At 42.2% G+C, this 24,382-nt stretch overlaps 1 pseudogene; it reads right to left on the minus strand.

The window, feature by feature from the left end:
- The window catches only part of LOC118839104, a 134,996-nt pseudogene extending 115,669 nt beyond the window's left edge, over positions 1 to 19,327 (minus strand).
- Positions 19,328 to 24,382: the final 5,055 nt, after the last annotated feature.

A 24,382-nucleotide genomic window follows, 5' to 3' on the forward strand; every position in this document is an offset into this window, starting at 1 on the left:
AACTTCTTGAAAGTCTGAGGTTCTGTCTCACACCTATCAGACTGACACGGCTGTGAAAGAAAAAGTGACAAATGTGGCCAGGACTGTGGGAAAATAGACACACTGATGCACTGTTAGTGGAATTGTGAACTGGTCCAACCATTCTGGAAATCTGTTTGTAACTATATCCCCCGGAAGTTACTATACTGTGTGTACCCTTTGCCCCAGTGCTACCACCAGTAGGCCTACGTCCCAAAAAGATCAAAGAAAAAGAAAAAGATCCTATATGTATAAAAAATATTTGTAGAAGTTCATTTTGTACTGGTAAAAAAACTGGAAACTAAAGGGTATCGACTAGGGAGTGACTTGACGAATTATGGTACGTGGACGTAATGGAATTCTATCATCATTCTTGAAGAGGACCAATGACATCACGAAAGTGATGTCTTGCCTTGTGAGTGAATTGGATCTGAGGCTGAGCTGTGCAAAGTCATCTGCCTCACTCTCTCTTCCAGAGTCCATTGTACCTTAAGAAATTACAAAAGAGATGGTTTTAGAGAAACTTTAGAAGACTTGTATGAACTGATGCAAAGTGAAGTAAGCAGAACCAGGTGAACAATCTATACAATAATAACATCATTATAAAAGGAATAAATTTGAGAGACTTCAGAACTCTCATCAATGCAATGATCAGTCATGATTCCAGCGGATCCATGATGAAGAATGGTACCCACTTCCTGATAGAGAGGTGATAGACTCAGAATGTAGAAGGAGACTTTTTTTGGCCAATATAGGAATTTGTTTTATTTCACTATGCAATTTGTTAAAAGAGTTTTGATTTTATCTATCCGATCCCTTCATTTTAGTTTATTAGGGAAGCTAACTAGCCACGTAGCAAGACCTTGAAAAAAGGGACCCAGGACAGGAAAATTTTAATCAGCAGATGGAAAAGCTCAAAGATTCTGAGAAGTGAGGATGGGGAAGGGTAAGGAGAAAAAGAGGTTTAGGTAGAGCATCACATGGAGACTTTAGACAAGTGAAATGCTGGATGGCAAGGACAGAGTTTGGATAAATATCCATAATGCAGATGGAAGATCAAAAGAAGACATGGAAAGGACCTACCAAGAATCTTTATTCATAAATTGGTAGGGCCAACCCTGTCTATGAGTATCACACCCCCAGGGACCATTCACAAGGTCTGCTCCCATCAATTCCATGAGTTTCCTGAACTAGCTGCCTTAGTTTGGGGAACTGGTGCCTAGTTGACCCCATCATTTATTAGGTTGTCCATCTGCCAGCTCCCAGGCTGTCACCACAATATAGTGGGGGAAATGCTGGGCTGGAAGCTAGGAACCCTGGATTCAAGCCCCTCTTTTTCCACTTAATAGCTTTGTACCTTTGGGCAAGAAAATTTACCTCTTTGGGCTTCAGTTTCCTCATTTGTAAAATGAAACGGTCTCATCTCTCCCAACCCTAAAACCCTTCCATTCCAGCACCTTAGAATAGAGACTGTAATGGAAACTGACAGGGTCTGTAGCAGGCAGCATTGGTCTCTCCCTCTGCCCGGAATCCCAGGCTCTAACCAGAAACAGAATGCTGACAAATGAAAAAAAGATGTATTTGCTGGCAGCCGGTCTATGCAGCACAAAGACGAGCCAAGCCTGGGCTCCCACAGGAAGTTCTGAACCCACTTTCTAATTCTTAGTTTAGCTATCATCAACTCTGCCTCGATCCAATTTTGTGTTTTTAGTTTGCTAAGTTTAAATCTGGCTTCTCCTTTTATGCCCTTTGAGTCTGTCCTGAGCCTCTCACTGTTTGCTTGGAATTTCATATTTCCCTTGGGGTTCCCAAGCCTTAATTGCTTTCTCTTTAGGAGAGCTCTTTTCAAAGCTGTCAAGCATTGACTAGCAGCCTGTATGTGATTAGTCTTATCAGTTTTACATTAAATATTTATTATTCTCACTGGAGATCTGAACATACAGATAGTTGGCAGCCAAAGGAGACACACCTTAGGGGAAGCCCAGGACCAGGATTAGGAGGGGAACTGCAGATGAAGATCAGAGGAGAGGAGGTGTGTCATTACAGAGAGGGGAAGGGAGAGAAGAATGCAGGGACAGAGGGAGGGAGGGTAGGAGAGAGAGAGAGAGGGAAGGGAGGAAGGAAGGAGGGAGAGAGGGGAGAGACAGGGACAGAGACAGAGAGACAGAGAGAGAGGCCGAGACAGATACAAAGGAAGAGACAGAGAGACAGAAAGACAGAAAGAGAGAGACAGAGAGGGAGGGAGTGGAGGGAAAGGGAGGAGAGAGAGGACAAGAGGAGGGGGGAGAGAGAGAGGTCAGAGCACATACACGGGAGTAAGGAAGCAAGAGTAGCAGCTACTCCTACACCCAATTTAGTGGCTGCTTGTCTACATAACAAAGTGAAGTGGTTTGCCTGTCTAAAATAATGAAAACTGGATAGCAGGCACACATCCACTTTCATTTGTGCTATATGATAGCACACACTTGCCAGCCAGTGTGTTTGACATCATCCAGCTGTTCCTTTTTGAAATACCAACTGTCTAACCATCTGACTAAATGTGCAGAAACAACACTGGAGCCCGTGGTGCTCCCACATCATTTTAGCTCTCTTGGTCTCAGTTTCCTCCTCTAGTAAATGAAGGTTAGAATAGTCGCTGTCAAATATCACTTCCAGCTTAAACGTCTGATTCTATGAGTCTTCCTCTCTTGGAGGGATGCATACAAGTTCATCAATTAAATAAACTCATTCATATATACTTAACCTTATGAAGTTATCAGAGTCCAAGCATTCAAAAGATCCATACCTCGCAAGCTATGCCCACAACATTTGCCTTGAAACAACTAAACTACAACTGATTCCATTGGGGATGGGAGGCTGTCAGAATGACTGATTGTGATGCAAAGGTTAGCTTGTCAGGAATCAATCTGATTCAGTTGTTATCATCCTGGCAGCCTTAAAGAGTGAATTGCATTACACAGTGATTCAGACAACTTTCTGGCAATTGGCCTGCCCAGGGTTAGGCTGACAGGCCATATAGCTCTGGCCTCATTTTAACCACTAGGACAGGATAGGAATTTAAACTTCCTGTATTCGAGTATTTTTTTTCTTCACGAGCTGCTATGCACCAAGTGCCACATCTTGGATCATCCTTATCAACTCTAAATATTTAAAGTAGTTTATGATGCTATAAACTTTGATTCCCTCAAGCTTAAATATTAAACGCTGTGCAGATGTTTCTTCAAAAGACATTCCTCCAATGTCCCCTTAGGTTTAACAACTGATTGTTCTTTACCATTAACAATTAGAACCACTCTGGTTCTAAGGATCCAAAATGAAAGTTCTTTACCTAGCCCTATTTGGGGGAGGCAGAGACACATTTGCTGGGGTGATATGCTGATATACAACATTTTCATGGTGAGAAGTGGGAATAATGTCCATCAGAGGATGCATCCCTAGTCTGGAATGCAATCCCCACCCCAGTGGCCTTCTAGACTTTCTATCTTTAATCACCCCAGGTAGTTAATTATTATTAATGGTAATGATAGCTAGAATTTATATAGCACTTTGTCTTGTACTTTATAAATATTTCATTTCATCCTTGCAAAAACCCCAGGAGCTAGGCGCTATTATCATCCCCATATTGCAGGTGAGTAAATGGAGCCAAACAGAGATTAAGTGACTTGTCCAGGGTCACACAATTAAGAAGTATCTAAGGAAGTATCTGAACTCGTGTGTTCTGGATCCCAAGTTCAGCAGTCTCTCCACTGTACCACCTAGTTTTTTGTTGGAGGCAAGACAATGACTGGGTACACAGGCACTTGATTATCCTGGGGGAAGCCCATGACTGATGAAGAGTATGTACTGTATGCCAGAGTGAATGGCATCATTGTAAGCAAATTCCATCAGAGTAAAGAGAGAGACTATTATCTTGGTTGACTTTAGAACTGAGTCCTACAGAGGCTGCTCTGATGTTCCCTTAGTGCCCTCAGGTTCCTTCAAGGTTCCCTGACCACTGGTCTGGCGGTAACATAAGGAAAACAAGCATAATTTTTCCTTTTCCTTTTACTACAGGGGGTGGAGACAAGGATTTGGCAATATGAGATGAAGAGGGTTCCTTCTTTCAAGATGACCTGGCCAGGCAGATTGTGGAGACAGATGTCTTTCATGATCATTTGACTAAGCAGACTTCACCAGAGTTTACTAATCCTATTGCTGAACCTTGGTAAGCATCAGGAGAGACATATGAGTCTGGGTCAGGATAAAACTTTCCACCTGGGTTCAGTGGACTTGACTGGAATCATGTATCTAGGATTATAGATCAGAGGATTCTAGATTTACAGATGGAAGGAACCTTAAAGGCCATCTAATTCGGCTCCACTATTTTACAGATTCAGAAGCTGAGACCCAGAAAGGCTAATTAAGTTATTAACCTTCCTACAGGTAGTAAGTGGCAGAGTGGAGTTTTGAACTTGGAGTCAAATCCAATGCACCTAGGCTAGATGGGGAATAGAGGGAGAGGCTTTGAGTGAAAGCACTGGATGGACTTGGAGGTGAACAGAGCAAAGTCTCAAACAGCACTGGGGTCTGCAAGTTGTGGCAGCAGAATGGTGGTGCAGTGGAGAGAGTACTGGGCCTGGGGTCAGGAGGACTTGAGTTTTCAAATCCAACTTCAGATATTTACTAGTTTTGCGACCTTAGGCAAGTCACTTAACCTCTGTTTGCCTTAGTTTCCTCCGCTGTAAAAAATGAGGATAATAATAGCACCTACTTCCCAGAGATTTTGTTAGTCTCCAATGAGATTATATGTGTAAAGCACTTGGCACATAGTAGGCACTCTATAAATAGTGGCCATTATCATGTTGTATATGAGAGCCTGCTGGCCATGTAACAAGTAGTGATGCCATCTCGAGGAGCACTGATGCGTGCCAATCCACATATCTGGAATTTGAAAAGTCTTCCTCTTCTGAAGAGAGCAATAGGTAATAAAAGAAGAGGCATTTCACTTATTTAGATCTCCCTTAGAGCCGTGTAGGGGAAGGAATTATCATTTTATAGAGAGTAGAATTTTGACACAGTTAAATCATTTCCCCAAAATCATATAGTAGGCCTATAGCAGAAGTAAAGCCAGGCCTCAAGCATCACATTTTAGCTCTGCTTTCCATTTTAAATCTTTTGTATCTATCTGAGCTGTAATTAGGAATCATTATGCCTGAGGCACATCTGACCATGGGATGGGGGTGGTGGCTGTGGTGCAAAGGACAATCCAACCACAGAGACAGGCTCACTGAGAGAAGAGGCAGCTCACTCTTTTGGAAATAGGGCCCCATCTCTCAGTGAGTTGGGAGAGGGTGGACTGTGGCAGAAGGTGGCCATGATGATGAGATGGAGGGAGGAGGTAGGATTGCTTGTCCATGGCAGTTCAAGCCAATGAAGGACCATGAGGTGGAGCCAGGGATCGCAGTTATTATACGGAGAAAGCATTCCCATCCCACCTCCCAGTGCCCTGCGATAAAACTCCCTTCAAACAGCACTAATTGTGCTTCTGGCATCGATTTTATCCTTTGATCCTTATAACTACACAGTGACACGGCCACGCAGTGTTCATTTATAGATGAAGAAAGCGAGACTCAGAGGGTCAAGTGACTGACTTGACCAAGTCCGGGTACTTGACTAAGTCTAGTTCAGTCCAAACCCAGAACTAGAACCCTGGCCCTTGACCCAGTGTTCTTCTCACTACACTAAAGCCATAGCTGGTTGAGGTTGAGATTAGGGAAATGGTGGCTTCTCAAGTGGGACATTTGAAGGACTGAACTTTCACTGCAGCTGAGACTCAAAGAGCCATGAAGAAAAATCTCAGACATAAACTTCTGAGGCAGAATGGGGGAAATTCCTCTTTTAAGGGAGGCATAGACTACCTGCTCCTCTTTGTCACAACCCTGTGAAATCAAGGGTGCTTGACAGCTTCTTGGAGAGCCACAACGCAGCAGCTTGAGGATGTAGTACTGAGCTTTATAATCCAGCCTTGACTCCAACCCCTGTCACTGAGATGACAGTAAATCCCTGTGACAAAGCACTCACCGTGCCAAAGATTCCGGGAGATTGAGGGTCAGAGTGAATCACAGAGATTTACAGCCCTAGATAAAGTATGTAAAGAGCTTTGCAAACCTGAAAGCACTACATAAGTGCCAGTGATTATTACTGACACCATCTCCAAATCGGCATCCTCATCATTATCAATAGAGTAAATAGAGAGAGGACGGTAGAAAGACTCACATTCAAGTTATAACTGCCGCATGCTAGTCGTGTTCCTTTGGCCAAGTTACTTAACTTCTCGGTGCTCCAGGCAACTCTCTGAGACTATAAGATGGACATCAGTCAATTAAACCAGAATGCCTGCTATGTGGCAGGCACCGGCTTAGGCGCTGGAGAAACAAAGACGAGAGTGAAACGGTCCCGGCCCTCAAGAAGCTTACATTCCATGGGGGAGACAACACATACACATTAAAATATATTAATACATGCCTTTAATCTGCATGGGGGGGCGGAATATGGAGTCCCCCTACACCAACAAATTATAGGTATGATCTTTCCTCCCTCCCCCATCCCAATATTATTACAACAGAAACTCTTTCTTACCATGGCATAGAAAGTCCAGTTGTTCCCCCCAATCACCCACATACACACCCCAACCTTCCCCACCTCATGACAAATTATCCCAATGATTTCTACTACACCTAGGCTCCTAGAATTTTTCTTTTTTTCACATTGAGGATTTTATATGTTGGTCCTCCCCAGCTTCAGTCTCCAGCTAGAGGAAGAAGGGAGAAAAAAAGCTCTGAGGCAATCCTGTGAATATTGATTAAATGTTCCAAAGCCAAGGAGGAAGCAAAAGAGTCCTGGTGACTAAAACTTACGGCTATCCAAACGGTAAATCTACCCTGCAATTTTTCACTATTTTCCCCCCCACAACTACCAAGGACCAAGGTTTAGGCATCTTTACTATGTCATTAATTTTAGTTATGTTCTTAACACAGAGTGACTACTGTCCAAAGGGGCATGGGTGACAGCCAGTGTTTAGGCAAGTCCAATTAAGTTTCTCCTGTTTGGAGAACCTTAGGAAGATAAATAAATCATCCCCATTTTCATTATGGAAACCATTATTTAGTGATGGAGCTGTCTTTCCTAGAAGGTAGCAATGATTCATGTCACGAGGAAGGGAATGGGAAGATGCTCATATTCTGCCTGGGGGAGCATTCCTGTTGAGGGGAGTATGGGAATGGGGGTCTTGCCCAAGTGATGGTTGGTACTCCACCCAGCATGATTGTTCTTGCCCTTCATTCAACGTCATTTAGTTGAAGCTATTTCCTCTTTCATTTTAAAAGTATTTTTTTTCCAGCCTGCATTGTTAAAGACTGAAAGAAAAATGACCTAGAGGATGGAGATGATTTCCTAGAGTGCTGGACCTGGAGTCAGGAAGACTTAAAGTTCAAATCCAACCTCAGACACTCACTAACTGTGTGACCCTGGACAAGTCACTTAACCTCTGTTTGACTCAGTTGACTTAATTGTAAAATGGCAATAAAAACAGAACCTACCTCCCAGGATTGCTGGGAGGATCAAAGGAGGTAAAAATTGTAAAGCACCTAGCACAGCCCCTGACACGTAGTAGATGCTTAATAAATCTTTCCTTCTTCTTCCCTTCCTTCCTCTCTCCTTCCTTCCTAAATTCCCTCTTTCCTTCTTTCATTTCTTCCTTCCTTCTTTTCTCCCTCACTTTTCTTCTCTCCCTCCTTCCTTTTTTCCTTCCTTCCTTTCCTCTCTCCATACTTACTTCTCTTCTTCTCTTTTCCTTCCTTCTTCCCTTCCCTCCCTCCTTCCTTCTTTCCTCCCTCCTTCCTTCCTAAATTCCTTGTTTCATTTCTTCCTTCTTTTCTCCCTCCCTTCTTTTCTTCTCTCCCTCCTTCCTTTTTTCCTTCCTTCCTTCCCTCTTTCCCTACTTACTTCTCTTCTTCTCTTTTTCCTTCCTTCTTTCCTTTCCCCCCTCCTTCTTTCTTTCCTTCCCTCCCTCCTTCCTTCCTTTCTTTTCTGCTAAGGGTGGGGTAAGTAGGGCTGTGGCCAGTGACTCAGGAGTCTGGCATTCTGGGCCCAGAGCCTTCCTTCCCTCCCCACAGTGACTTCAGAGAAAGCATACTGCTTCTTTCCAGGTCTTGCCTTTCCACCAGGGGGGTCTGTTTATAATGCCACATGGTGAAGAAAACAAGAAAACCAAGAGTGGAAATACACAAAATAGCTTACATATTTCCTCAGTCTCTGGCAAACGTTGAGCCTGACAAGAGGAGAGAGAGACGTTGGGAACAGGGACACGCTGTAGAAAGGGGCTCTGTAAGGCAGTGTGGGTTAAAAATCATGCTGGCTTTTAGAGTCAGAGGACCTGAGTTTGAATCCTAATACTTACTATCTCTAAGACCTGGGGAAAGTCTTTTCCTGTGTCTGGGCCTCAGCTTCTCCATCAAATGAAGGGAATAGACTAGATGGCCTCTGAAGTCCCTTTCCAGCTTCAGATCTATGACCATCCAGCTGTGTGACCCTGGGCAAGTCACTTCCCCTCTTTTTGCCTCAGCTTCCTCAAGTGTCAAAAGAAGATATAATAGTACCTAACTTCCTCTACGTGTGGTCTCCTCTTTAAGAATGGGAACTCCTTGAGAGTATGGAGGGTCTCTAATTTTCTGTTTGTATCTCCAGTGCTTCACACATAGTAACTGCTTAATAAATACTTTTTTTATTCATTCTACTGCATAGAAAATGAGATAAAATTTGTAAAGCGCTTATTACAGCGCTTGGCACATACCAAATACTTAATAAATGCTTGTTTCCTTTCCTTTCTTCCACCGTTGAAGTGGAGAGTGGCAGGGGGTGGGGGTGAGGGGAGAGAAGGAATGCCCACCTGTTCTCTTGATGAGCTCACCACAAGGAAGGCAAGAAGGCATGCAGGATCCCAGGGTCTGAATTGTTCCCCTTCACAGTGGGATTTGGGGTGATTTGTAAATGGTGTTTCATATCCTCAGTTCCCATTCACCACCATCCCCCACTCCCATTACTACCTTCCTTCTGAGAATACTTTCCATTTACTTTGTATCTATGTACATAGTTATTTACACGCTGTCTCCTCTATTAGAATATGAGCTCCGTGAGAGCAGGGACCATATTTTGGTCTTTAATTATCTCCAGTACTTAGCACAGTGCCTAGTACATAGTAAGCACTAAATAAATGCTTGTTGACTTACTGACAATGCAATCCTCACTGCTGAAAATGGTGCAATTGACAAATTACAGGGCTAAGCACAGCCCGACTCCCTTCCCCATGCAATGCATAGTCCTCGACCTGTCATACTCCTGGATGGTGAGATCTCCATTCCCAGGTCTGTCCCCTTGGATGGAGAAAGCAAAGATCCCCTGGAGAGTACTGGAGGTCAGTAAGCTCCTGAAGGTCTGTGGAGGGAATTTGAGGTTCCAGATTCTTTTCAGAAGAAGCATCTTCAAGACTGGACTTAGTCTCATGTCAAGAGTTTCCAAGCTGCATCTTCTGCCATGTCTTGGGTTCAATTACCCACCGATGCTTCTGGTTTCCCCAAAGACAAATTGAACGCTCAGACTCTGTTACTGGAACTGCCCTTTACTGTCACACAGGCAGATTATATAATATATATAAACTCCTTTAATCTTTCTTCATATATCACTCCTTCTATGCCTTTAATCATCTTTATTGCTTTTCTTTGGATGTTCTCCAGTTTGTCTACTGATATAACAAAAGTGGAATGCCCTTTTCCCAGGGCATCTTCTCAGAAACATAAAGAAAGGATGATCACCATTTAGGTGTTGCTGGAAGTGGTCAGTTAGCTTACTTGGTCAGTGCTAGTAAAAAGCCAAGGTTGGGAATTTCATTACAAGACTGAGCAGCTGTCAGCACCTTGGGCAGTGACACTTTACTGACAGGGTACATTCCCAGATTAGTGGGTTCATACCCCACTCTCTTGGAACTTCTGATAATATGACCATGAGAACTTTTCTGCCCCTCCACTGCAGAAAAAAAATCCAAAGTGGTTACAGCTATTTAAATGAAAAAGGGCAGTATAACAAGTTGGTTTCCCCTGCCTTTATATCTGTAAGCAAAGACTGGAAAACCATTTGTGGTAGAAGCAGTATCCAGACCCCTGCCTTAATGGAAGTTAGGCTTATTTGTCCTTAAAAACCACTGAAACCATCACTAGACTTGGTTAGTTCAAGAGACTAAAGGCTCGGGCATCATTTATTGTTCTCCTAAAGAACAGGACAAGTTTTGAGTGTTCTCAGACCTGGTCAAATACAAAGGAGAGTATCAGAGAATTTATGAAGCCTTGGAAGTCTGCGGGGGCAAGGATGTGCTGGAGCCAGCTTGGAAGAGCCAGTTGTTAAATTTCCAGTGTGAGCCTTTATCCCTCAGAAATCAGCAGAAGCTACAAATCAGGGCTTAATTCATTGTTTTGTTGGTTGTATCAACTTAATAAAGTCATGGAAAAAGCATTAATAATGCAAATTAAACTTAAAAGTATATGGGTTTTTTTTTAGTTTTCAGAGAGCTAGCTGTTAAACATTTACCAGCACACCACTGGGTAAATGGTATTTGAGTTTCTAGGTTCTTGGCTGGCAGACTATGATGGGCAACCCAGTCAAGGGAGCTTTGCTCCCTGGAATCTACTTGGGGTGTCCTCAGTGCATATTTTTGTGGAGCATCCTTCTGCCATAACTAAGCAGAGCTCTTTTTGTTAATGTTGAATGACCTACAAGTGTCTCATTTCATTCTGATACTGAGGATAAACTATCAAGAGACTGGCCTAAGTCAGGTCCATCACAGAATACCGTTGGTCAGAGATGCTGCCCAAGAATTCCTCTATTATATACCATTTGGATCAGATGACTGCCGAGGTCCATCCAACTCAGAGATTCTGTAATTCTGTAATGATAAAGGCATGAGACTTGAAAAAATGGAGAACTTGATGATAAAATTCTGCCTCAGTTTCCCCAGCACCAGCCAGACAACATGGATATCTCGTCAATGAAGCAGTAGAGAAGAGCAGCTCAGTAGGCTGTCAAAGCTAGAAGAAAATATTTCTTAAGACCATTTGACAGCCTTTTCCCTGTTTCCATACTTAACATGTAAACTTTTGATTTTCATTTAGTTCCTTAAGTGGGTTTCCCTAAGGAGAGGAGAATGTACAGGCTAGCCAAAGTGAATGTCTGGTCCATTTGGCAGTTATAGTTCTCATTGTAAATTAATAAATTGGAATTATGGCTATTAAATCCATTTTCTGTGAGTATCATTTTAGTGTGAATCAAATCTCCAGAGCCTCATCACCCCTAGGTGAAATGATAAAATTGAGTTTGGCAACTCCAGAACTGATGGGACCATAAAGACTATGATAACCCAACCAGAGCCGTGACATAATCAATTAGTCAAAAATAAGCTTTTATTACATGCCTACTACATGCCAGGAACTGCACCAGGTGCTAAGGATACAAAGATAAAATTGATATAGCTCCTGCCCTCAAGGAGTTTACACTCCACCTAGGCAGCTAATTGGCATAGCGGATAGAGTGCTGGGCCTGGAGTCAGGAAGACCTGAATGTAAATCCTGCCTCAGACACTTACTAGTTGTGTTATCCTGGCTTCTGTTTGCCTTGGTTTCCTCAACTGTAAAAATGGACATAATAATAATATCTACCTGCCAGGGATGTAATGAAGATCAAAGGAGATAATAAAGAACTTAGCACAGTACTTGGCATTTAGTAGGTACTTAATAAATACTTGTTTTCTTCTTTTTCCCCACCAAAGTGCAGTAACCCTAGGAGACCTGAATCTGACCTGAAGCAACCTTTCAGTCTGAACTTTTCTTTACTATACTTCTCATTTTTAATGACTCAAATTTATTTGTGATAACTTCAGGACCATTTCCACAAGGAAGCAGCATGGTATAGGAGAGAGCATTAGCCCAGGCATGAAGGATGCCTGGGTTCTGCCTCTCTATCATTATATGACGGCTATGGGACCAGTTGGGTGGTACAGGAGATAGAGCACTGGGCTTAGAATCAGAATGACTCATCCTCATGAGTTCAAACCCAGCCTCAGACACTGACTAGCTGTGTGACCGTGGGTAAGTCACTTACCCCTGTTTGCCTCAGTTTCCTCATCTGTAAAATGAGCTGGAGAAGGAAATGGCAAACCACCCCAGTATCCTTGCCAAGTGGGATCATGAAGAGTCCGACTCAATAACATGGGACCATGGACAAATCTCTCTTTGAGCCTCAATTTCCTCATCTCTGAAATGGGGATAATAATAATATGGCCAGTAATTACCTCGCAGGTTGTAATGAGCATCAAATATGAAAAGCATTATATTATATAAAGGTCATTTATTCATTGATAAATGAATGAAAAAGCATTGACAGCAGTTACTATGTGCCAGGAATGGTGCTCTGTGTTGGGAACACAAATCTCTGCGAAGAAAATGACACATATAGGGATGTGGGTAGCCAAGAAGGTGTGTCACAGAGTTACAGGTAAGTGGAGTCATAGGGCAATTCTGAACCAGAGCACACGTGATCACAGATCACAGACTCTTTCTTATGCTCATGGACTATTGGAACTGTAAGGAACTTTAGAGGTCATATAGTCAAACCCCGTATTTTACAGGTGAGTAAACTGAGACCCAGAAAAGTGAAGGAATTTGACCAAGATCATTCACCTTGTGTGGCCAAGCTTGGACTCAAACCCAAGGCTTCTTGACTTCAAGTTAAGTTCTGTTTCCACTAAGTTCATTCTAACAAGCAAGAGTTTAATGACACTGAAGAATATGCATTCTACATTTACAGAAATAGAAAACTGAGCTTTTGTCTCCATGTGGAACCTTGTGACGAAAACCTTGAGTCATTTCATAACAAGTGCATCCTGAACCACCCTAGTGAGAGCACTGAGAGGGATGTGCTAGTACATTATGAAAAAAAATAATTCTAAAAGAATTAAGGACTCTGATCAATTTAATTATCAGTAGTGATTCTACAGGACCATCTACCTCATGACAAGCAGATGATGGACTAATATACAAACAATGAAATGCATTTTTGGAAATGGCCAGTGTGGGAATTTATTTAACTATGTTTATATATGAAGATCTTTCCTTCTTTCCTTCCTTCCTTTCTCTTTCCCTCCATCCATTCTTCCTTCCTTCCTCTATCATTTCCTCCCCTCCTTTGATTTTTTCCTTCCCTCTTTTCCTTTTCCTCCCTTACTTCCTCCCTCCATTCTTTCATCCTTACCTCTCTCCCTTCCTCTCTTCCTTCCTTCTAATCTTCCTTTCTTTCTTCCTTCTTTCCTTTCTCCCTTCCTCCCTCCCTCTTTTCCTCCCTCATTTGCTTCCTTCTTTCCTCACTTCATTCTATCCTTCCTTGCTTCCTTCATTCTTTCCTCCTTCCATTCCATTCCTTCCTTCCTTCCTCCTTCCTTCCCTCCTTTCTTTTCTTTTTCCTCACCTCCTTCTATTTCTTTCTTCCTTTTCTCCTTTCCCTTCCCTCCCTTCATCCTTCTCTTCCTTTATTTCCTTCCTCTCTTTCCTTCCTAGTAAGTGTCGTTATTTAGTTGTTTCAATCATATCCAGCTCTTTATGACCTTATTTGGGGTCTTCTTGGCAAAGATACCAGAATGGTTTTCAATTTCCTTTTCCAGCTCATTTTACAGATGATGAAACTGAGGCAAAGAAGGTTACGTGACTTATCCAGGGTCATACAGCCAGTCAATGTCTGAGGCCAGATTTGAATTCAGGAAGAAGAGTCTTCCAGAATCCAGGCCTGGCACTCTGTTCACTGTGCCACCTACCTGTCAGATCCTGATAAGCATGGTGAAACAAAAAGAAGAAAACAAAATAAATGCTTGGTAGTTTTTTAAAATTTATTTTAAAAATAAAAAAAAATATTTGTTCAATGAAAAAAGAAAAGGCCTTATAGTACATAAAAGGAGACCTGAAATCTAGTTCTGGTTGTACTCCTAACTTGCTATGTGTACTTGGACAAATAACTACCATTCTGGATCTTGGTTTCCCTCTCTAAAAGATGAAGAATAAACTGCTAACATTTCTTTCCAATAGCCCATTGGCATTTTTTTATTGGTCAAAAGTTTGTGGTTTTTCACTTACAAATTAGCATAATTATTCCTCAATAGAAAAAAAAGACCATCACATATTGAAACCACAACTAGAATTTCCTTTCCTCAACTTCTTTCCAATCACCTGGTTCACATACGGTGAGAAATAAAGCCAGAGCTCAATTCTTCATGTGAATGGGTGCCTTAAGACAAAGATAGAAGAAATCCCTAGAGTGTAGTCTCAGCAGCCTCCTAGTCAGCTCTGCTTCTTCCTCACTTAGAAGCTGCCAAACAACAACAACTGAGCTTTGATTAGAAGAAAGGAAGGAAGGAAGGAAGGAAGGAAGGAAGGAAGGAAGGAAGGAAGAAAGAAAGAAAGGAGGTAGGGTAGGAAGGTAGAAAGGAAGGAAGGAGGGAGGGAGGGAGGGAAGGTAGGAAGGAAAGAAGAAAGAATTCTTTGGCTTTTCTTAGTTCTGGACAGGAGTCTTCATCTGAGTCTGCCAATCCCTCCCACCTACTTATTGTAAAGAAAGATTCCCTAACATCCCTTGTAGCACTTTCTCCTGACCTGACCAGCTGACTGCTTGGAGAATGATAGTCCGTGGTCTCCAGAAAAAAGACTTTGGGTATTGATTGTCCTACTTCCCCCTGATCTGCACTCAGTCAAAGCTGTAATCCCCACTATGAGTTATACAATCCTACTGCCTCTTTCACTGGAACAAATTCTAAGCCAGAAACAATGCGGAAACATGAAAGAGCAAGTCCACGTGCGATATAGAAGTTTTCATCAGTCTCTTCTTCATCCAAAATTCTGAACAGCTACTTACAATGAGCAGAATTCCCTGAATTCTTCATTTATTGTTTCACAATATATCTGGGCTACTGATTCACCTAGTTACCAGAGGCAAAACACAATTTTAGGGGGCTTCTGTTAATCCAACTGAGGATGGGGAGGGGGCAGGGACCTACATTTATAAGACGGGACTTGCTTACAATGTGATCAGGTACAAAATGGACTGAACAAGCAGCCCGGAGACCAGGGATTGAGTAATAGGTCCAGTGTAGTACTTCTAAAATAGGATAATTTCATATAAATATTTGTCAGTGTGTGAAGTATCATGGGTTCAAATCCTGATACATACTGACTGTATGACCTTGGGCAACTCACCTGACATCTCAGTACTCTAGGCAGCTAAAACTCTAAGTTGCAGATAGAAGGTGCCAGCCTACACTGATAGAGGGCATTTCCTTACCAGGAGTTCCTTCCTTCTTACTAATGAACTCACAGGTCCAGTCCTTACCCCTGTTTGTCAGTGTACATACATAGATAGAAGATAAGTAGGTAGATAGATATGTTCCTTTAAAGACATTGCATTTAAGAGCTACAGTCTATATTCATGGACAGCCTATATATATTTGGATCAACTATCAATATACATTTATTGACCACCTACTATGTGCCAGGCACTGCGCTAAACCCTGGAAATACAAATAAGAAAAGGAAAGACAGTCCTTTCCCTCAAGGAGCTTACAAATCAATGGGGGAAGACAATACACAAAAGGAAACTGAAATGTTGGGGAGGAGAGGAAGGAATGCCAGAGGGTACCCAGTGCTTGGGGTCATGATGTTTGGCACAGGTACATGATGTGCATGGAGCAGAAACCAAGCAGAGAAGCTGGTGGAAAATCTACAGCAGGAGATAGAGCCTATGCTTCTACTTCTTCTTCCAATCAAATTTTGTTCATTTAATTGAGAATTCTTTATCCTCATCAAGGATGGGGGACATGAAAAAAGACATTTAAAAGCAACAACCATAGCAAACTTATATCAACAATGCATCTGGGAACTAAAGGAATCAACCCAATCATAATTTATGATTTTTGCAGACTGCAGACCATCCCTTGCATAGGAGCCTATATTGCATATTGTCCACATTGACTCTCCATACAAGCACTAGAATTCTTACTTCTGAAAACCAGAACCATACCATTGCCAGATCTCTCCCCGTAACAGAAAACTTCCATTCCATGAATGAACAAATGATTGAAAGAAAAAGCATTTATTGAGCACTCACTATGAGTTAATCATGACTATAAGAGGCCAGCTAGGTGGCTTGGTGAATAGAGTGCAGAAGTGGGGGGTGAGGGGGGAGGGCCTGAAGTCAGAAAGACATCTTCCTGAGTTCAAATCTGGCCTCAGACAATTACTAACTGTGTGACCATGGGCAAGTCACTTAACCTTGGTTGCTTCAGTTTCCTCATCTGTAAAAATGAGCTGGAGAAGGAAATGGCAAACCTCTCCAATATCTTTGACAAAAAAAAACCCAAATGGCATCAGGAAGAGTCAGACTCTCCTGAACAACACAACAACAAAAACAAATGAGTGAAAGACTAGGTTAAGTGTTGGGGATGTAAACACAAAACCAAAGTTGTACTTAATAAATTTGCCGTTTCATATGCAATCATTTTTTTTTCTATTCTACTACGTTATAGAAATGCTTGTTTTATTTATTAAGATCAGAATCAAATCAAATGTTAAAAAATAATAATAAAACTAATAAAAAATGTCACCTTAAAAATTTAAATTCCCTGAATTCTGCCTTCAACCACACTAGTTGTAATCAAACCACTGTGCTTAGTCACCCTGGGTAGACTTCCTTGAAAATCTTCCCTCTTCTAGCCTGTGGGGCTGTCTGGGTTTGTTTTTAAGGATGAGGGAAAGTTGGGAACATTGTTATGTAATAGATTAGGAGCTAGCAAACAGGAGAAATTGAAGAGGAGAGGAGGAAGGAGTGAAGGGGCAAGCTCCGAAAGAGCACAGGTAGAGGGGTGCTTGGCATTGGGAAAAAGGGGGGCTCTTTGACAGGGTCTTGAGCAAAGGAAGAAAGAATAGGGGAGAACGCAGATAAGTTTTTGGAGTATGGAGTAAAGGAGAAGCGAGGGGAGGAAAGGAAGTAAATTATTTTTCCCCTCATGTTGGGGGTTGGAGCTGGGGAAGTACAGTGTGGAGAGCAATGTATTTCGAGTTAGAAAAACTGTTGGGTTTTTTTCCTCTTAAACAAATAAAAATAGGAGCTGGTTGGGAATCTTGGTCCTGCAGCTTTCTGCCCGTGTAACCTTGAGCAAATTGTTTCAGCTCCTAGGATCTCTGTTTCCTCATCTGTAAAATGAGGAAGTTGGATGAGATCAGAGGTTCTTGCCCTGGGTCCTGTAAACTCGTTAGGTTTCTTTTTTGTATTTTGATAACTATATTGCAATATGATTGGTTTCCTTTATAATACTAAATATTTTATTTTGAGCATTTAGAAACATGATCCTGAGAACTGGTTCAGAGGCTTCTCCAGACTGCTGGAAGCATCCACAATACTAAAAAGGTCAAGAACATAGGCGATCCTGAAAGCTTCCTCCTGCTCCTATAGTGATTACATCTTTACAGACCTTGGTGACTCTATGGAGGGACCCCATAGCCAGGATCTTAGAAGTACTGTAAGTGTTCATTCGTTTGTTGTTTGTCCTTCTTTCTTGAAGAAGACCATGACATCAGGAAGGTGATATCGTGACTTACAAGTGAATTGGATTTAAGTGAGGGAGGGCTGTGCAAAGTCACCAGCTTCATTCTCTCCTCCAGAATCATCTGGGTCCAGGGGCAAGATATAGATCAGGACAACTGGAGATGGCCCTGGATGTAGTGGGAGATCTTGGCCTTTTTAAGCTAAGGTCTTTCCCAGGTCTCAGTCTGACTAAGGCAAAGCCCATTCAGTGATTAAGGCTAGGTAAGAAATGAGACAAAAAATGGCCTCTTTTACCTTGTCAAAAAAAAAACCTAAAACCCAAAAAACAAAAATCCAAAATCAGTCTGGGAGGTGAAGGCCCATAGGGTTTCTGGCCAGAACAGAAACAACTGCTATTTACTCTTGCTCTGAGCCATCAGAGCCCAAACCATGATCAAGTGAGGCTTAGGCTGGGACCTATTGTTGGCCAATCAATGAGAGCCAGAGTGAACTGGGTTTAAGGCATGGTCCTTAAAAAAGAAATCTAGCTCATAAACCCCAAGCTGTCTTGTGAAGTTTCAGCCATCAAAGATCAAAATTCATATTCCTTTGGGCAGAGCATCACCTTTCTGATATCATGGTCCTCTTCAAGAATGAAGGACAAACATGATCTGTGAGTAGTAGTAGCTGCCCAACTGGGGACCCAAGTGGCCAGTTCCAGCTGGGCAATGCAGCTCCCTCCCTCCATCTCTCTCTCCTTCCTTCCTTTCTTCTTTTCTTCCTTCCTTCCTTCCTTCCTCCTTTCCTTTCCTCCATCCCTCCCCTGCCTCCCTCGTCTCCCTATATCCACATAGGGAATCATAGGATAAGTGTAGTCCCAACACCATGCTGAGAAAGGGCTCTTGGGCCAAATCAAGCTCCCTGGTTTAAAGGGAAATGAGACCACTTGTCAGATCTCCAACTCAGGAGGTCTGCCCAGCGATGCAGCAGAGAAACATTCTTCCAAAATTACAATAAAGAAGATTCTTTCTCCATTTAGAAATTCCAGCCAACCTGTTGTATTTCAAGACTCACCTTTATAAAAGGTCAACAGAATGGTTTGGGCTGCCCATCAGACCCTTCCCCTTGCACCTTCTGCCCAGCTATCTGACACATGCTCTTCAGTCCAATCCTACATCTTACCAAGTTTTCCAGCTGGCTTGACAAGAGCCCCCAGAGGTTAAGTGATTTACCCCAGGTTACAGAGTGAGTCAGCTGCTCAGCTATGTTATAAAAAGTTGGGTTTATTCTGGTTTCCAGCCTTTCTCTCTAACCATCTGACCACATGGTCTCTTTTCTGCTATAGGATAGGCCTGTCTGCAGAGAAATGGGATTAAGTCATTAAAGAGTGGTTTCTGAAGTCTGCAGAAGCAACAACAACAATGGCCACTTCTACATTACATTTGGAGAATGCTATTTGTTTTGGCAGCCCAGCCCTTTATTCCACATTCCTGCCACTTAATTGTCCTTGCAAAGATAAACATGAAACCTTCCTTAGGAAGGCTGGAAGCTGCAGAAGCTGCCAGCTTCTTTCTCAGTGTGGGAGGAAACTCCATACATCCAGCAGCAGGCTGGAAGGCGGCCCCTTCTCCACCGGCTCATTTGTTTCCTGCACTTCAGCACACATCCCCCGTGAAACTCCAAAAGGAAAAAGAATCCCACAACTGTTCTAAGTCGCTGCCTCCCTCTTCTCCATTTCCTCTGACCTTCAAGAAGATTTGGGTCATGGAGGCTACAGGACCAATATTTTTTTCTTCTTCAAAAGTAACACAAAGCTTTCCTTTTTATATTGCCATTGGAGTGCTGAACAGGGTCATGGGACTGTAGGTTTAGAGCTGGAGATCAACCAGTCCAGGGCTCTTAACCCTTCTGTGTGTGTGTGTGTGTGTATGTGTGTGTGTGTGTGTGTGTGTGTGTGTGTCATAGACACCTGTGGCAATACGATAAAGCCTAAGGAATTGTGTTTAGTTGGTGCAGTGGATAGAGAGCTCGGCCTGAAGTCTGGAAAACTCATCTTCATGAGTATAAATCCAGGCTCAGACACTTAATAGTTGTGTGACCCTGGGCGAGTCACTTCACCCAGTTAGCCTCAGTTTTCTCATCTGTAAAATGAGCGGGAGAAGGAAATGGCAAACCGCTCCAGTATCTTTGCCAAGAAAACCCCAAATGGGGTCACAAAGAGTCAGGCATGACTGTAAAACAACCAAATAACAACAATAACAAAGACATAGGATTACCAAGGGAACCAATTATAGTGAAAATGGAGAGGTAATTATTTTTATGGATCCCTGAAATCCATCCACAGACTCCTCCTTTCTGTTCCTCAGATGAATATCTCATTCAACACTCTCATTTTACACATGAGGGAACCAGGGGTCATGGTGGTAAAGCGACCTGACCAAGCTAGCAGAATGCAGGATTCAAACCCGGGTCACCAGACTTCCGAGTCAAGGCTCTTCTGAATGCAGTGCAGCTCTGGACGTGACCCAATTTCATCATTTGACCCAGGTTCACTAACACTTACTAGTCATGGGGAAGTTCTGTCACCTTGTTGACCTTCACCTTCCTTACAGTAAAGTGAGGGTATTAATAAGGGCCCCCAAGCAAATTACCTGGGAACTGTGAACAAAACACTTCACAAGCCTCAAAATGCTTATAATTGAAGGGGTTGGATCAAATGATTTCTAAGATCTCTTCCAACTCTAAATCCTTATAATTATTATAATAGGAAACCATAGTCAAGATTAATGATAATAATAGTTAACATTCATGTAGCATTCACTGTGTGCAAGGCACTTTACTAAGTGATTTATAATTTTCATTTCATCCTCACAACAACCTCAAGAGGAGGTACTATTATTATCCCTATTTTGCAGACGGAGGAAACTGAGGCATATAGCAGCTAAGTGACTTGACCAGAGTCACACGGCTAATAAGTATGTGAGGTCAAATTTGAACTCAGGTCTTCCTCTCTCCAGACCCTGCATTCTATCCACTGTACCACCTAGCTGCCCCTATGTTATCAGAGATACTAAGCCCCACACTTAGGTAGCTAAACCCCATATAAACTATAAATTCAACATTATACTTCTATCCACTCCCATGACATAAGAACCAGGGAGATACAAAAACACAAGAAGCATTTACTTAGATATGCAGATCACTGTCTCAGGTGTTATGAAGTAGAAAACAAGCCATATTTAAGGCAAATAAATTGCAATAGGAGAAAAATGGCACAACCAGAGCCTTACACTCATAGAACAATAGAATCTCAGTGTTGGCCAGGACCTCAGAGGCCATCTAAGCCAATCCCCACCTGAACTAGAAACCCCTCTACAATATACCCTACAATATACTCTGCAATAAATGGTCATCCAGTCTCAGTTTGGAGATGTCCAGTGAGGTGGAAACCCCTACCTCCCAAGGCTATCCATTCTCCTTTTGTTAGGAAGTGGCTCCCTGAATGGAGCCTGTCTGCCCCTCCTGGTTCTGTCTTCTGGGGCCAAGCAGAACACCTCTAATCCCTATTTCTCTTGATAGAATATCAAATAATAGAAGACAGCAAACATCCTACCTCTACCCCTCTCACCTCAGTGTTCTCTTATTCAGTGCAGTTCAGCTCAATTCATTTATTGAATGTTTACTATGTGTGAAGCACTGAGTAGGCACCATGAGAGACGTGGAGATATATAAACCAAGGTCCCTGACCTCCAGGACCTTTCAGTGCCTACCAACAGTATCTAAAAAGCTTTCGGGGACTGGGAGGGACATCATAATGCCTTATTAGTTTATAAATTGTTTTGTGCTTTTCAAGGTACTTTCATGCCTACCATCTCCTGGTATCCTCACAAGGATCCTATGAACAGAGCCAGTAATAATATTGCATTTTACACATAGGGAAACTGAGACACAAGGAGGTTTATTGACTATTCCAAGGCTGGAACTATAATCCTTGACTTCTTATTAAGTGCCCTTTCCACTGTATTCCACTTCATCCAGAAAGCAAGAACCTACATGAAGGAAAAATGCACAGGATTTAGTGAGTTTTGTGGGAAGAAGAAGAGCCAAAGGCAACCCGGATTTCATTACTATCAAAAGCTGATCTATAATCCCAATGGAAAGATGGGGAGTCATTTTTCAGTCAATACCAGCAAGCTGAAAATCATTCCCCAAATGCAAAGCTAATTTAAGAGATGTTATTTTTCAAAAAGTACCCCTACAGTATTCAGCAGACTTTTACTATAAGAGGAGATAGTTTAAGGCAACAGACAGGAGCTTAGAACACCATTTTTACATGGATCACATTCTCCAGATACCTTCTCCCTGCATAGAATAGGATCATAGGACTTAGAGCTAAATGAGATCTTGGAGATCAATTCATTAACAAATATTTTTTAAAAACTCTACTATGTGCCAGGCATTGTGTTAGGTACTTGTGATGCTACTGTAGGGTTAATGGAATATAAGATCTCCCCTATCCATTAATAGACCTATGTGACCATGTGCCCCCCAACTTGGAACAGGGGCCCTGTTCCCAGGTCTAAAGGTACACAGGTATTTCAATCATGGATGTCTTGCTGTTTTGAGCTCTGGCCCAGCTCATAGCTGTGACACATCCTGAGTCACACAGAGCCCATTGAGGGAGGGACTTGCCTAAGGAGGAGCTTGCTTAGGGTAGGCTTGCTTGTAGGAAGACTTTTGGTACTAAGCTAATTAGGCACTGAGTTATGAGAGTTGTGATGTCTTCTGATTCTGAGCCTATTAGCTGAAAGTGTATATATATTCTGAGGTGAGATTTTGCTTTGGGGGCTTACTCATGAAAAGGACCTTTTGATTTCTTGGACAGTGCTCTGGGTAGCCCCCACCACTCAGATGTTGGTGCTCCCCTGGTCCGGTGGTGTGTGTAAATGTTAAAGTGTGTGCCAAGATTACCAGACAGTTGGAGCCCTGTCTATTGGATCTTTGTGCTAATTTCTCTGCTTGTATTTTCTCCACATTCAGGATGCTGACCTTTCCCCTGAACTAATGAATGACATTGTTTAATTAAAGTAGGATTGTTAAACCCTTTTGAGTTGTCTCTCCTTCTGGAAAGCAGATCAAAGAACCTGTGCTGGCAGGCCACCCTGGGTATGCTAGGGTGCTTGCCAATACAGATACAAAGAAAAAATGAAACAGTCCGGTCTTCAGAGAGCATGTGCTCCATTATGGGGAAAAAATTCTCATATAAGTAGAAGCAAAATGTATACAAAGTATAAATGAAACCTGCCTATGAGAAAGAGAGACTGGAAGAGAGATTGACCTTGACTGCTAATCTTGCCCCTGAATCCTTTTTTTTTTAAAGGAGTTATGGGGAAAGGAGATTCAAGAGTTGGTCAAACAGGAAAAGGACACTGGAGAACGGGGAAATACACTGGGAGAGAAGTTATCAGAAAATCTGGACTGCTCCTGCGCAGTCCAGTAGGTGTGGAAGTGATAAGGCCTAAGATCCTTTGCTCTGGGGGCACTGAAAGCTGGTCTAAGAGACAGACCAATGCAAGGATCTTTTCTTCCTAACAAAGCAGCTTTTCCTCCTCACATTTGGCTGGATGTGCTAGATTGTCTGTTCTTGATCTGTTGTTTCCATTTAGGATTTACTTGCTATAAAACCATAGGCCAACAAAAAAATGTTAAGCTATATATGATGTGTATTTTTATTTAAGACTTACCAATAGAGAGAGGATAGGAAGAGAGCGTTCATTATTTTGGTGCAGGTGTCTAACCTGAGGTCCATGAACTGCTTTTTAAAAAAATTATTATGAGAGTTCCATTTCCACTAAATGGTTTCTTTTGTCCCATGTACTTCATTTTATTTTAAAAAACATGATTCTAGGAAGCGGTCTATAGCTTCAAATTACTGTCAAAGGGGTCCATGACACAAAAAAAGATGCTAAGAACTCCTGTCCTAGGGAGATAAAACTTTGATCGGTTGGGGCTGATCTGGGGGCTTGAAGCTATTTGGACAAAGTGAGAGAGGGGTTTTAGACTAAACATGCATGGCATATGAATTTAGTAATCAAATACCCCTAGAGAAAATTTATAAGATGATAAAAGGAGAGGGCTTCAAGGCAAGGAAACATAGGGTAAGCTTGTTTTCATTTTCAGAACAGTAACCAACATTTTTGACAGACTGAATTTGAAAGGAAGGACACACCTCTGAGAGAGGAGAGAACTTTAAAAAAAGCCCTATTTTTACAGTAAAGAAGGAATTTTCTCCTCCCCCCAATCACTGTCAGTTCAGCCTGACTTGCTAGCTAGCACCATCTGCTTTCTACAAAGGGTATTTTTCAAAGGAGAGGTTTGTGAGAAGATCCTATCAGCCATGGGGATTAAGAAAGGCCAATATGACATAAGGAAGGGTGTTTGAAGGGTCTTTGAAGGAAGCTAGGGATTCTAAGAGATGAAAGTGAGGAAGGATTATATTCCAGACATGAGGAGACAGTCTGTTCAAAGTCATGAAAACCAGAGATAGAATCACATGTACAAGGCATGGCAAGTAGGCCAGGTTGGCTCCACCACAGTGAGTACAAAGAGGAGTAATGAGTGTAACAGGACTTTGAGGAATGTCCAAATTACCCAAGATGGAGGAATCAACATGGGATATTCCCAGGACCTGCTTCTGAGTAGTAAGGTTCAGAGCCAAAAT

The sequence above is a fragment of the Trichosurus vulpecula genome, chromosome 1 (genome assembly GCF_011100635.1).
Source record: "Trichosurus vulpecula isolate mTriVul1 chromosome 1, mTriVul1.pri, whole genome shotgun sequence".
Classification (NCBI taxonomy): Eukaryota; Metazoa; Chordata; class Mammalia; order Diprotodontia; family Phalangeridae; genus Trichosurus; species Trichosurus vulpecula.